The sequence below is a fragment of the Pseudophryne corroboree genome, chromosome 4, assembly GCF_028390025.1.
Source record: "Pseudophryne corroboree isolate aPseCor3 chromosome 4, aPseCor3.hap2, whole genome shotgun sequence".
Taxonomy (NCBI): Eukaryota; Metazoa; Chordata; class Amphibia; order Anura; family Myobatrachidae; genus Pseudophryne; species Pseudophryne corroboree.
The window spans coordinates 57265458-57280379 of NC_086447.1; the positions used below are offsets into that span (position 1 = coordinate 57265458).

At 48.3% G+C, this 14922-nt stretch overlaps 1 protein-coding gene across 4 annotated transcripts in view; it reads left to right on the forward strand.

Moving 5' to 3' along the window:
• Positions 1-21: 21 nt before the first annotated feature.
• The window catches only part of HMBOX1 (homeobox containing 1), a 169662-nt gene continuing 154761 nt past the window's right edge, over positions 22-14922 (forward strand). For 3 of the 4 annotated variants that reach the window (XM_063915071.1, XM_063915072.1, XM_063915073.1), the window contains exon 1: positions 23-370. The gene's annotated coding sequence lies outside the window, so the exon portion shown is untranslated. Of the gene's footprint in view, positions 371-14922 lie in introns of all 4 variants that reach the window. The other variant, XM_063915074.1, reaches the window with a different exon arrangement.

Sequence of the window (14922 nt, forward strand, 5' to 3'; positions counted from 1 at the left end):
AAGGGGAGGCGGGCCCGCCGCGTTCCCCCGCGGTGCTCCTTGGGAGATGTAGTCCGCGGCCGCCGCTCCCCCTCACGCTCCCCGGGGAGCAGCCGGCGGTGTCGGGAACTACAACTCCCAGAGTCCCCGCGGCCGCTCGGCTGACTGAGAGCTGCGCGGCGGCTGCTGAGTGTCAACATGGCGACCGGGAGGCAGCAGACAAAGGCGGCTGAGGCTGGGATGTGAGCGGCGGGGAGACGCCGGGGGGATCAAAGCGGACTGGGCACGGAGGGCGGGCGTCGTCACCCTCCTTCCCCCCGCCTCCAGCGGCGCACACGGCCCGACACCCGACGGGAAGCCCGGCGCGGGTGTGCGGGCGTCCGCCCGACAGGTAAGATCACCCCCCCTCTCTCTCTCCCTCCCTCTTCGTCTCCGATCCCAGACTGACAGAAGTTCCTCCGCAGCCGCAGCATGGCGCCCACCTGGGCAGTGGCGGAGCTCAGCGTCCCGTGCGGCTGCCTGTGCCCGGTGACAGTGTATCCTCCCGGGGGATGTCAGGGGCACTGGCTGCTACTTACCCCATTACCCCCGGGGGTGACAGGGCACTGGCTGCTAGTTACCCCATTACCCCCGAGGGTGACAGGGCACTGGCTGCTAGTTACCCCATTACCCCCGGGGGTGACAGGGCACTGGCTGCTAGTTACCCTATTACCCCCGAGGGTGACAGGGCACTGGCTGCTAGTTACCCCATTACCCCCGGGGGTGACAGGGTACTACCTGCTAGTTACCCCATTACACCTGTGGGCTGTCAGGGCACAGTGCGTGTTACCCCATTACCCCTGGGGGCTGACAGGGCACTGGCTGCTAGTTACCCCATTACCCCTGGGGGCTGACAGGGCACTGGCTGCTAGATACCCCATTACACCCGTGGGCTGTCAAAGCACAGTGCTAGTTACCCCATTACTGACTGGGAACTGGCTGCTAGTTACCCCATTACCCCTGTGGGCTGTCAGTGCACTGGCTGCTAGTTACCCCATTACCCCCGGGGGCTGACGGGGAACTGGCTGCTAGTTACCCCATTACCCCCGGGGCTGACAGGGCACTTTACTGTCCCATATTACAATATATTTGAAAAGTCAGTATAGTACTGTATCTGAGATAGATATATATATATATATATATATATATAAATAATATATTCTTGTCGGGTGTTTCTCCCCCTTGCTTTGTGTATAATAACACTGGGGCAGTGTGTGTGGAGAATGGGGGTTATGGTGTGTGTGTGATACGTTGTCCCCTGTAAAGGTGATGACTTACAGACTTTCTTTCATTGCATTGTAGTCTGTGGTGTCAGTGACACAGGCTGTAGCACGGTACGGTGTTGGTGCATGCTGTATATTATTTTATCCCTTGCCTTATAGTCTATGTCGGTGACGCAGGCTGTGGTGGAGTACAGTTTTAGTGCAGGCTATATGTGACCCAGACCCTGTGTGGTGCCTGGTAGTCAGTGTGACATGTATGTGGATGTCCCGCTCATTGCACACACTCTGTAGACTGGGGAGAAGAGTTATGTGGGGCTGTCAGGGTCTCGCTCAGCTGAGACGGTTTACAAAGCCTAAAAGGCCCTCTTATTATTGGGAATTAATTGTTATGTGTAATTGTCTTTTTGTGTTCACACGTACACCTGTGCAAAATGTAACACGCAGAACTTCCAAATTATTTACAGATTTGGTGCAAACTTTCCAAAGATGTCTTTGAATTAGTGCGTCATGCCTTGGTCTACATGTCAGTAATGTCTTGTGGTAGTCTTGGTTATTAACATTTTATTCTCTTGTCACCAAGTTATTCTATGTGTAAAATATACCTGTTGTGTAGCACAAAGTGCATTGTGTCTGTGACACTGTCCCTTTGTCGTTATTGGTTACAGAATTCCTGTTGCATTTCTCGTCTGTGCAATTTCCTTATTTATTTTGCTATTGCTGCTTGTATAGTGCCCTGTAACACAAGTGTGTTGTACATGGTATTACCCATGTGCAGCACTGAAGGTACTGTGCTGAAACCAGCGTGAGGTAATCTGGATACAGATCTGCAATTTGTTTTTTACTGACGGCTATTCCAGTATCCCGGGTATAGGACATGGAAGGCTGTTGCTACATTGTAACCTCTGCCCGCATTACTCCCTACAGCCCCGGATAGGTACAGGTGATGCATTCATGTCTATCTGTCATTCTCCGTTATCATGGGCGACGCCAGTTTGCGCCGTTTCGCTGTGAGGTCTAGAGATGAATGTGTTGACATGATCTCATAGCTATTCTGTAACGCTCCTATATTCCAGCAATCATGTGTGATAAGGAACTTCAATGCCAGTCTTTCATGTGCGCCATAAATCGGCGTATTATATAATGAACGTGGAGCCGAGTGTGCGGCTTGTTTATCGTATTCATCATACATGTGTTATACTGCTGCAGTGACTGTGTTGTGCGACTAGGTGAGAAATAATTGGCTGTATACAATAGACTTCTATTATATCCCTTCTGGGTAGCATATGCTTCAGCGTTTTCTCAAGTTTAGTGTTACATTGTTGTGCTGCCAAAAGATGAAAGCCAGAGGGTAGTTTACCCTGACATATAGCTATAAATAAATCTTCTTTCTGTAATGTTGTGTTTTATTTAAAACTGCTCACGAATATTTTTTGTCGTATTTTCGTGATCCCTGCTGAACACCCCCAAATGGTATGTGCAGAACCCCACGAGCCCTTGAGCTATCAGTCTGGGTTATAAAACGCCAACATGCTCTACATACTGTAGGGCAGGGGTGTCAAACTCGCGGCCCTCCAGCTGTTGTGAAACTACACATCGCAGCATGCCTTGCCATCTATTTTGTATTAGGGACGGCTGCAACTGTGGCAGGGCATGCTGGAATGTGTAGTTCCACAACAGCTGAAGGGCCACGAGTTTGACACCCCTGCTGTAGGGTGACCTATGTCTGATCATTATCGATTAGAGCCTTTGTCGCAATCTTGCGTGTATCACGTCTCCATCGGAATGCCGGCATGTCGTTGGCATGTTACGTGTGTGTCAGGGCAGTGCAAACGTGTGTGATCTGTCAGTCGGAGTGTCCTCTACTTTTTTCTGCCAAACTTCTGAAGTCTTTGGGTTACTATGGAGAAAAATCTCTGCAATTTTACTGTCTGTATAAAAATTATTTTTTTCTCCCCGAGACTTCCTGTGCTAATTTTGGACTTGTCGTCATTCTCTCTCTCTCTCTCCTTCTTCATTTGGATCACATTTGCACTGCGAAGTCCTTGAAAATGCTGGGACAATTTGTACTCGCAGCTCTGGAGTTCCTTTTAAAGCGGCCGCGCAAGGGCTGAATTATTAATGATTTTTTTTTTCTTTTAAATGGCTGTAATTGGCCTTAGGCCTTACTTTTCTCAGGAGTCCAGGTTTAACCCTTTCACGGTAAGGAGTGCAGTCCTGTGTCTGCAGGAGTTACTACAGCTGTGCATTGCTTTCATGGTTACTATTGCATGGCACTTGCACTAGCCAAGAGGGCAGATGTTTCCGCACTTCTGCATCCTCTATTGCCTAATGTGTCCCGTCAGAGGTCACCAGAGTGCCTGTGTGTTATGATGATGTAATACTGTATAAGCATGCCATGACATAGAGAGATCCACGGTTCCTCTGATCACTTTCAGCGCTACCCATCCCACCTGTAAATGGGATGATACTACTCTTCAAGTAGTAGTGAATACCCACTCATCTTTTAGAAGATGCATCGTCCTAAAGTGACAAGACTGGAAACATGAACAGTGACCCACACGTTAATGCTGACGTGAGGCTTCTGTGTTTCACCAGCAAAGGAGGAACGACTCTCTTGTTATTTATACAGAGATAGACCAATCAGATCCTTGGAATGCTCACAGGTACACCGAATATTTCATGAGCTTAGTGCTCAGATCTGATTGGGGTTCAGCAACGTTTCTGCTCAGGTAATTTAAGTGTGGATGGGGCAGCGTCATGGTGTGAAGAGGGGTTTTGGAGGTAAGGAAGAAGCCACAGGCTGGTTAGGTAGGGGAGTGAGCGGAACCTAAGTAGAATTGATGCATTCATCTAAGTGCCCAGTGATTGCTATTAAAGTGCTGTACTAATGTTAGCGACTGGCAGAGGCAGGGAGACTTTCCAGTGTTCCCTTTTATTGCATTCTGCCTACTTATCTCTCGCCGCCTTAAGCTAGGTACACTCCAGATAGATCAGAGGAATCATCCATGATTTTTTTTTTTCTTTGACGGCTGTAACGATGCAGAGAACATCCGATTTCGGGGGTAATTCCAAGTTGATCGCAGCAGGATTTTTGTTAGCAATTGGGCAAAACCATGTGCACTGCAGGGGAGGCAGATATAACATGTGCAGAGAGAGTTAGATTTGGGTGGGGTGTGTTCAATCTGCAATCTAAATTGCAGTGTAAAAATAAAGCAGCCAGTATTTACCCTGCACAGAAACAAAATAGCCCACCCAAATCTAACTCTCTCTGCACATGTTATATCTGCCTCCCCTGCAGTGCACATGGTTTTGTCCAATTGCTATCAAAAATCCTACTGCGATCAACTTGGAATTACCCCCTTCATGTATACACACAACGCAGTTATCGTTCCTATAGGAGGGATACATTCCCTATAGGGGATGTGTTCACAAGCAGTTTATCAGACTATGGGGGGAATTCAGTTAGTTCAGTTAACCTATTATGCTATAATGCCACTTACCGCCAGCATTCCCCCTTCCCGTTTATTGCACAATTCAATTAGAAAATGGCATTTGTGCGATAACACCTGTAACACAAGCAAGAATTAAGTGTTTGTGGAAATGGGGAAATCTGCCTGTACCCCAAAAAAAAGACAAACTAATATAGGATAATAGCATAGAAGTCTGTTATTGGCCATAATAAAAAAGTATTAGGGGTTCTTTAAAATGTGTCAAATGGCCGCTGTATGCATTATTCTAAAACATAAAAACAAAATGATAGCAATAAATTCTCTACTTTAAAATAAGTGTACATAAAATGGGTAATAGCATATAATTATGTTATTTTAAGACCCTTTTAAATATAAATTGCAAAAAAAACAAAAACAAGTCAACCTGCAAACCTAAAAAGCACCTGCCCCTAAAGCAGCCCGTGTACCTGTCCCATCTATTGTACCCCAATATACTGCATTTTGCTTTTATTTCAGACAAAAAGTGACGTCATTATCGGCCCAGTGGTTCTGAACCAAGTCCCGACATTTTTGCCTTCAAAATAGGGATTGTCCCCAATTTTTCACCTGCTCAGGAGTTGGTTAAAAAAAATCCCTGTTAAAATATCTGGAGAATTATCGCGGGTAAAGTTTAATGAATAATTGGATCGGTCCGTTTTTGCCAGTCACGATAATAGTCCGTTTTTTTGTGCACAAATAAGTTATCACGGCTAATTGAATTCCCCCTATGTCTGTACACACTGCTTTAGCGGCATGGCACCTGCCTGTCGGGACTGGTGAGCGTCGTGCAGAGCTCCTGATGACGGGAGCTGATCCTGGCCAATTTGTGGCTGACCGTCTGCTCCGGCCCTGTGTACACACTGTGCAGTAATCGCACCGACCAGCAGAGAATTGGCTGATCAGCCTGATAATCGCACCAACTGTACTCGCCATTAGTCCCGGAAGCTTACAATTTAAATTGGTTCAGTTGACGTGTTTTAACGGTTATGACAAGGTGGTGTCATAGGTAGGAAAGCCAGTCCCGCTCCATTTCTGTAATCCAAATTCTCTATCCCAGGATTAAATTGTTCACAGATATTCCCCCACCCCCCACTTACCTCTCTGGTTTCCCTCTCCCTCGTCCCCCTGGTATCTCTCTCCTTCGTTAACCTTAGCCCCCACACATATTAACGATGGATTGCCGCAATTTCCAGAACCCCCTGATGTCTGAGTAACTTCCAATTGGGAATGTTCAACAAACTGAAAAATCTTGATTCCCCAATGGATTGGTGGTCCTGGTCGGGAATTGGGGGAACGGCAGGCTGGTGTAAGAGCGCCACAGTGGTTAGAAGGGGCTTCTCTTGTTGGCGGTTGCGTTATCCTTTCCCAGGTTCCAGCAGAAGATCAGGAGTTCTGTGATGTGGCTACTCCCAGTCACTGATTGACTGGAAGTGTGCGACACAGTGATGTCATCGCGGAGTGCGCTCCCAGCCTATCAGTGACTGGGGGCAATTGCATCACCGAGTAGGTATTAGCCCAGGGTAGCAGTTGATTTACAGACGGTCATAATCCCGACTTCCATTAACCGACACGGTTAAAGTACAGACACTCATTATGCCGACATTTGAAATGCAGACATTTCAAAATAGCAACATGCGTCTTTAAGGAATTTTTGCCCCAAAACAGAATTGTTCATACATTACCCTCCCAGTACACCCGGAGGGGGAATATAATGGTGTGCCCGAAGCACAGCGAGCACAGCAAGTACACTTAGACTTGTCCATGTCGACATTGAAACAAAAAAACCCATAAAAACTAATTTCTGTATTTTGACATGTCGGCATTTCAAATGACCGTATTCTGACTGTCTGCATTTTGAACATGTCGGTATTTTGACCGTGTTGGTATTTGCACTGTAGGGCAATAGCTGTTGGAATTATGACGGTCGGTAAATCATACTGTACCCTTAGCCCGCTGCCTCCAGCCCGATCCACAGTGTGTTTTGAATCCTGTAATACCCGGGATTTAAAGATTAGTATCCCGGCTATTTTGGGAGTGCCAGAAACACCCAGGATAGGCCTCAACAGAGAATGGACTACAGGAGGAGGGAAAAAGGGGTCGGGAAAGGACCTATACATATAGGTGGACTTGCCGTTCCCTGCGGGGTTATATTGCAGGACAAGGTCTGTGACTTTAGGCACCTGCTTAGCTAAGAACACTAATAGACGTCTATATTTTATGGGGGTCACCAGTGGGTTTTACCTGTGGAGCGGAACTACAGAAACCCCATTTCCATATATACCTGTAGGCACCTGGGCATTTTCGCAGAGATAGGTGTGTACTGCTGAGCTACTATCCCAATATCGTCCTCTGTAATAGATCAGCTACCGTCTTCTAGGCAGCCAGCCCATCTTTCCTGCCTTGGACGCCAGCATTACAGCGTAGGCCTGGCCATCCTAATAACGGGTTATGGAGAAATCGGTCCACTATTTTATACGTAGGACTAATGCTGGAAGAGCGCCGTTACCTACGTGGGTCTAGGCTGCCTTTCACATGTCACTCATTGCCTGAAATGTACACTTCCACATCACTTGTATGAGCTAATATCCGATCTCGGGGGAACCGCGCCACCGCGCCCAAAGTTACTGCTAGCTCTATCAAGCAACGTTCTTTAAATGATGTGAATGGCCAAAATAGTCTTTGTAAAGCGCTGCGGAATATGTGTGCGGAATATGTGTGCGCTATATAAATAACTGGTAATAGATAATAATGAATGGAAAAACATGGGAGTACCAGCGTTTAATCATAACTTTTTTTCTTTTTCATTAAGAAGCCAGCTTGTTGTCTTACGTGGTTTAGCATAGGTTCAATTGGGTTACCTAAAATCTTCTGTTCTTAAAGGGACACTAACCCCTTATAGTGATACCTTATGTCAGGCATGTCCAAACTGCGGCCCTCCAGCTGTTGAGAAACTACACATCCCAGCATGCCATGACACAGCTTTAGCATTCTCTGACCGTAAAACTGTGTCAGGGCATGCTGGGATATGTAGTTTCACAACAGCTGGAGGGCCTCAGTTTGGACATGCCTGCCTTATGTATATCCGTGGTCATTCCGAGTTGATCGCACGTAGCAACTGTTTGCTGCTGGTGCGATCATCTAGACGCCACCTATGGCGGAGTGTATTTTAGCATAGCAGGGCTGCGATCGCTTGTGCAGCCCTGCTATGCTAAAAAAGTTTTGTGCAGAATAAGGCCAGCCCTGCAGCTACTTACCCTGTGCGATGGATCCAGCGATGAAGGTCTCGGAATTGACGTCAGACATCCGCCCTCCAAACGCCTGGACACGTCTGCGTTCAGATCTCCACGCCCGGAAAACGGTGAGTATCCGCCCCGGAACGACTCCCCAGTGTCAACCTTCTTGCAATCGCGCCAGCGATCACTTTCTTCTCTCCTGGTCGTTGCCCGGCGCCGGCTGTCGCTTGGCAACGACGAGCGTGCACATTGCGGGCACCGCGCATGCGCTGTTCCGACCCATTTGCACCGCAGTAATGAACCGCTGCGTGCGAACAGGTCGGAATGACCCCCTATGTACAGCTTGCTGTGTCACCTGGACTAGGTATTTATATGAGTCTGGGACTCGGGGTCGACACCAGTTAGGTTGACACCAAGTGGTCGACACACCTTAGGTCGACACAAGAAATATGTCGACGTGGACAAAAGGCCGACATGAGTTTTTAATGTTTTTTTTTTTTTTTTCGTTTTCTCCGTAATGTGACCGGGAACCCCAACTAGTGCACCGTTGCTTCGGGCAAGGTGTCTCGCTTCCATACCGCTCCGCTCGGCGCATGTTACTGTTACCAATTGTAGTCCACGTGGATCGAAATGTATGAAAAAGTTCAAAAAAATGAAGAAGAAAAATGTGAAAAACCCATGTCGACCTAAGTGGTGTCGACCTGGAGTCCGGATACCATTTATATAGTGCTTACAACAGTTTTGTTGTGTGCAGTTCTTTTGTTAAACTACTACTTGTTGCAGCGTTTGGGTACAACGTGCAGTGTAAGTTCCGAAGGTGGCGTACAAGGACGCACTAATCTGGAGTACAGCGTTCCTGGGCGGCAGAAGTTGGCGACTCATTGGTTTACACAAGGGGAGGAGTTTGTAGGCCATTTGCGTAAAACTGCCGCTGCGCCAATAACGGCTGTGTTTAGGAAGCGCACACACAGGGTAGAATGTCCGTATTTATCTATATTGCACACACATCTAGACACTGGTAGATGTCTGTATGCTGAGCTATAATTACCGTAACAGTGCCATACTCCTAAATGGCTAGACTCAGAAATAACTTCTCCACCGCTCTGGGGTAGCACAACCTTTGTATGTATGGCTAACGCCAAACCACAGGGTCGTAGTGTAAGTGGCCAGCATCATGCAGGCAGAAAGCCTGTTTTACATGTGCGTGATTCGGGCGATCCCCAAACCGGACAGGGTGTGGCCAGCTGAGCTGGCAATCTAAATGTGTTGTCTAGCGGAGTTCCAGCTTCTCAGCCACCCCTAATATCCAGGCTTTTCCCCCCTTTACCAGGACAGGCTGAATAAATTGCATGTACAGGCCCTGCCATCAGTATAGCTCTGTATTATGTATTACTGAGCTGAATAATGTGAACGAAGTGCAACTATTATACTAAATGTGGTCCTTCTTTTCCTTCTTTCTTTTCTTTTCTTTTCCTCCTTCTTCCTCTTCTTCCCAGTGGACCTGGAGGGGGGTGTATATATTAGTGTGCCGAGTGCAGCGGTACACTTAGACGGTGTCCATGTCGACATGGACACCAAGAAAAACTCATGTCGGCATTTTGAACATGTCGGCATGATGAATGTTGGTATTTTTGCTTCATCTCTCTCTGCAGTGGTGATATGCAGTGGGCGGAATGTACTAAAGCGAAAATGCGATAAAACCCCCGTATGTACTAACACCGCAGAAGTCAAACCTCCCCCTCCCCCACCCACTGGCATACCTTCCTACAGGGAGCCTGGATCCGGAAGGTAAACTCCTCTTCCTCCTAGCAACGCAGCCCAGTCCTTCCGGCTGCAGGGAGGAGGTGGCGCCGGGGACAGCCGGCTGCCTGATTCCTGGCAGCTGAGGAGAGGGAGAGCCAAGGGAGGTGACTGTTGTATTTAGATTAGATGTTCGTGGAAACCTCTGAGGCATATGAGTTAATAGTGCCTTATGCCTCAGTGATGCCGCTAGTGAATGTATTGGCTACGATCTTGCGAGAACTTGTATTACTTGTTCCAAGTAGAACTGGGTGTGCATCACTATTGTTTATTTCTCTAACGTCCTAAGTGGATGCTGGGGACTCCGTCAGGACCATGGGGATTAGCGGCTCCGCAGGAGACAGGGCACAAAACTAAAGCTTTAGGATCAGGTGGTGTGTACTGGCTCCTCCCCCTATGACCCTCCTCCAAGCCCCAGTTAGGTTTTTGTGCCCGTCCGAGCAGGGTGCAATCTAGGTGGCTCTCTTAAAGAGCTGCTTAGAAAAAGTTTTTAGGTTTATTATTTTCAGTGAGTCCTGCTGGCAACAGGCTCACTGCATCGAGGGACTTAGGGGAGAGAAGTGAACTCACCTGCGTGCAGGATGGATTGGCTTCTTAGGCTACTGGACACCATTAGCTCCAGAGGGAGTCGGAACACAGGTCTCACCCTGGGGTTCGTCCCGGAGCCGCGCCGCCGACCCCCCTTGCAGATGCTGAAGATTGAAGGTCCAGAAACCGGCGGCAGAAGGCTCTTCAGTCTTCTTGAAGGTAGCGCACAGCACTGCAGCTGTGCGCCATTGTTTGTCACACACTTCTCACCAACGGTCACGGAGGGTGCAGGGCGCTGCTGGGGGCGCCCTGGGCAGCAATGTAAATACCTTTTATGGCTAAAAAATACATCACATATAGCCCTTGAGGCTATAACCCCTGCCAGATCTTACAAACTACGGGAGAAAAGCCCGCCGGAATAGGGGGCGGGGCTTATTCTCCTCAGCACACAGCGCCATTTTCCTGCTCAGCTCCGCTGTGAGGAAGGCTCCCAGGACTCTCCCCTGCACTGCACTACAGAAACAGGGTAAAACAGAGAGGGGGGGCACTTTTTATGGCGATATTTTATATATTTAAGCTGCTATAAGGATACAACACTTATATAAGGTTGTTCCCATATATATTATAGCGCTTGGGTGTGTGCTGGCAAACTCTCCCTCTGTCTCCCCAAAGGGCTAGTGGGGTCCTGTCTTCGATAAGAGCATTCCCTGTGTGTCTGCTGTGTGTCGGTACGTGTGTGTCGACATGTATGAGGACGATGTTGGTGTGGAGGCAGAGCAATTGCCGGTAATGGTGATGTCACCCCCCAGGGAGTCGACACCGGAATGGATGGCTTTGTTTATGGAATTACGTGATAATGTCAGCACATTACAAAAATCAGTTGACGACATGAGACGGCCGGAAAACCAGTTGGTACCTGCCCAGGCGTCTCAGACACCGTCAGGGGCTGTAAAACGCCCTTTACCTCAGTCGGTCGACACAGACCCAGACACGGACACTGAATCTAGTGTCGACGGTGAAGAAACAAACGTATTTTCAAGTAGAGCCACACGTTATATGATCACGGCAATGAAGGAGGCTTTGCATATCTCTGATACTGCAAGTACCACAAAAAGGGGTATTATGTGGGGGGTGATAAAACTACCTGTAGTTTTTCCTGAATCAGAGGAATTGAATGATGTATGTGATGAAGCGTGGGTTAACCCAGATAGAAAAGTGCTAATTTCAAAAAAGTTATTGGCATTATACCCTTTCCCGCCAGAGGTTAGGGCGCGCTGGGAAACACCCCCTAGGGTGGATAAGGCGCTCACACGCTTATCAAAACAAGTGGCGTTACCGTCTCCTGATACGGCCGCCCTCAAGGATCCAGCTGATAGGAGGCTGGAAACTACCCTAAAGAGTATATACACACATACTGGTGTTATACTGCGACCAGCCATCGCCTCAGCCTGGATGTGCAGTGCTGGGGTGGTCTGGTCGGATTCCCTGACTGAAAATAATGATACCCTGGATAGGGACAGTATTTTATTGACTATAGAGCAATTAAAGGATGCTTTTCTTTATATGCGAGATGCTCAGAGGGATATTTGCACTCTGGCATCGAGAGTAAGTGCGATGTCCATATCTGCCAGAAGAAGTTTATGGACGCGACAGTGGTCAGGTGATGCGGATTCCAAACGACATATGGAAGTATTGCCGTATAAAGGGGAAGAATTATTTGGCGTAGGTCTATCGGATCTGGTGGCCACGGCAACTGCCGGAAAATCCACCTTTTTACCTCAGACCCCCTCCCAACAGAAAAAGACACCGTCTTTTCAGCCACAGTCCTTTCGGTCCTATAAGAACAAGAGGGCAAAAGGACAGTCATATCTGCCCCGGGGCAGAGGAAGGGGTAAGAGAGGGCAGCAAGCAGCCCCTGCCCAGGAACAGAAGCCCTCCCAGGGTTCTGCAAAGCCCTCAGCATGACGCTGGGGCTGTACAAGCGGACTCAGGAGCGGTGGGGGGTCGACTCAGGAATTTCAGCGCACAGTGGGCTTGCTCACAGGTGGACCCTTGGATCCTGCAGGTAGTATCTCAGGGTTACAGGTTGGAATTCGAGAAGTCTCCCCCTCGCCGGTTCCTAAAGTCTGCTTTGCCAACGTCTCCCTCAGACAGGGCGACGGTATTGGAAGCCATTCACAAGCTGTTTTCTCAGCAGGTGATAGTCAAGGTACCCCTCCTACAACAGGGAAAGGGGTATTACTCCACGCTATTTGTGGTACCGAAGCCGGACGGCTCGGTAAGACCTATTCTAAATCTGAAATCTTTGAACCTGTACATACAAAAATTCAAGTTCAAGATGGAATCACTCAGAGCAGTGATAGCGAATCTGGAAGAAGGGGACTTTATGGTGTCCCTGGACATAAAGGATGCTTACCTGCATGTCCCAATTTGCCCTTCACATCAAGGGTACCTCAGGTTCGTGGTGCAAAACTGTCATTATCAGTTTCAGACGCTGCCGTTTGGATTGTCCACGGCACCTCGGGTCTTTACCAAGGTAATGGCCGAAAATAAGAATTTACTTACCGATAATTCTATTTCTCGGAGTCCGTAGTGGATGCTGGGGTTCCTGAAAGGACCATGGGGAATAGCGGCTCCGCAGGAGACAGGGCACAAAAGTAAAGCTTTTACAGGTCAGGTGGTGTGTACTGGCTCCTCCCCCTATGACCCTCCTCCAGACTCCAGTTAGGTACTGTGCCCGGACGAGCGTACACAATAAGGGAGGATTTTGAATCCCGGGTAAGACTCATACCAGCCACACCAATCACACCGTACAACTTGTGATCTAAACCCAGTTAACAGTATGATAACAGAGGAGCCTCTGAAAGATGGCTTCCTAAACAATAACCCGAATTAGTTAACAATAACTATGTACAAGTATTGCAGATAATCCGCACTTGGGATGGGCGCCCAGCATCCACTACGGACTCCGAGAAATAGAATTATCGGTAAGTAAATTCTTATTTTCTCTATCGTCCTAAGTGGATGCTGGGGTTCCTGAAAGGACCATGGGGATTATACCAAAGCTCCCAAACGGGCGGGAGAGTGCGGATGACTCTGCAGCACCGAATGAGAGAACTCCAGGTCCTCCTTTGCCAGGGTATCAAATTTGTAAAAATTTACAAACGTGTTCTCCCCTGACCACGTAGCTGCTCGGCAGAGTTGTAATGCCGAGACCCCTCGGGCAGCCGCCCAAGATGAGCCCACCTTCCTTGCGGAATGGGCCTTAACAGATTTAGGCTGTGGCAGGCCTGCCACAGAATGTACAAGTTGAATTTTGTTACAAATCCAACGAGCAATCGACTGCTTAGAAGCAGGTGCACCCAACTTGTTGGGTGCATACAGTATAAACAGCGAGTCAGATTTTCTGACTCCAGCCGTCCTTTAAATGTATATTTTTAAGGCTCTGACAACGTCCAACAACTTGGAGTCCTTCAAGTCGTCTGTAGCCGCAGGCACTACAATAGGCTGGTTCAGGTGAAACGCTGATACCACCTTAGGGAGAAAATGCGGACGCGTCCGCAGCTCTGCCCTATGTCGAATGGAAAATTAAATAAGGGCTTTTATAAAACAAAGCCGCCAGTTCAGATACTCTCCCGGCCGAAGCCAGGGCCAGTAACATAGTCACTTTCCATGTGAGATATTTCAAATCCACATTCTTTAGTGGTTCAAACCAATTGGATTTGAGGAAATCTAAACTACATTTAGATCCCACGGTGCCACCTTAGGCACCACAGGAGGCTGTATATGCAGTACTCCTTTGATAAAAATCTGGACCTCAGGGACTGAGGCCAATTCTTTTTGGAAGAATATTGATAGGGCCGAAATTTGAACCTTAATAGATCCCAATTTGAGACCCATAGACAATCCTGATTGCAGGAAATGTAGGAAAACGACCCAGTTGAAATTCCTCCATCGGAGCACTCCGCTGCTCGCACCACGCAACATATTTTCGCCAAATAAGACGATAATGCTTCGCGGTGACTTCCTTCCTTGCCTTTATCAAGGTAGGAATGACTTCTTCTGGAATGCCTTTTCCTTTTAGGATCTGGCATTCAAACGCCATGCCGTCAAACGCAGCCGCGGTAAGTCTTGAAAAAGACAAGGACCCTGCTGAAGCAGGTCCCTTCTCAGAAGTAGAGGCCACGGATCGTCCGTGACCATCTCTTGAAGTTCCGGGTACCAAGTCCTTCTTGGCCAATCCGGAGCCACTAGTCTTACTCCTCTTTGCCGTATAATCCTCAATACCTTTGGTATGAGAGGCAGAGGAGGAAACACATATACCGACTGGTACACCCAAGGTGTTACCAGCGCGTCCACAGCTATTGCCTGCGGATCTCTTGACCTGGCGCAATACCTGTCCAGTGTTTTGTTGAGGCGAGACGCCATCATGTCCACCATTGGTTTTACCCAACGGTTTAATAGCATGTGGAAAACTTCTGGATGAAGTCCCCACTCTCCCGGGTGAAGGTCGTGTCTGCTGAGGAAGTCTGCTTCCCAGTTGTCCACGCCCGGGATGAATACTGCTGACAGTGCTATCACGTGATTCTCCGCCCAGCGAAGGATCCTGGCAGCTTCTGCCATTGCCCTCCT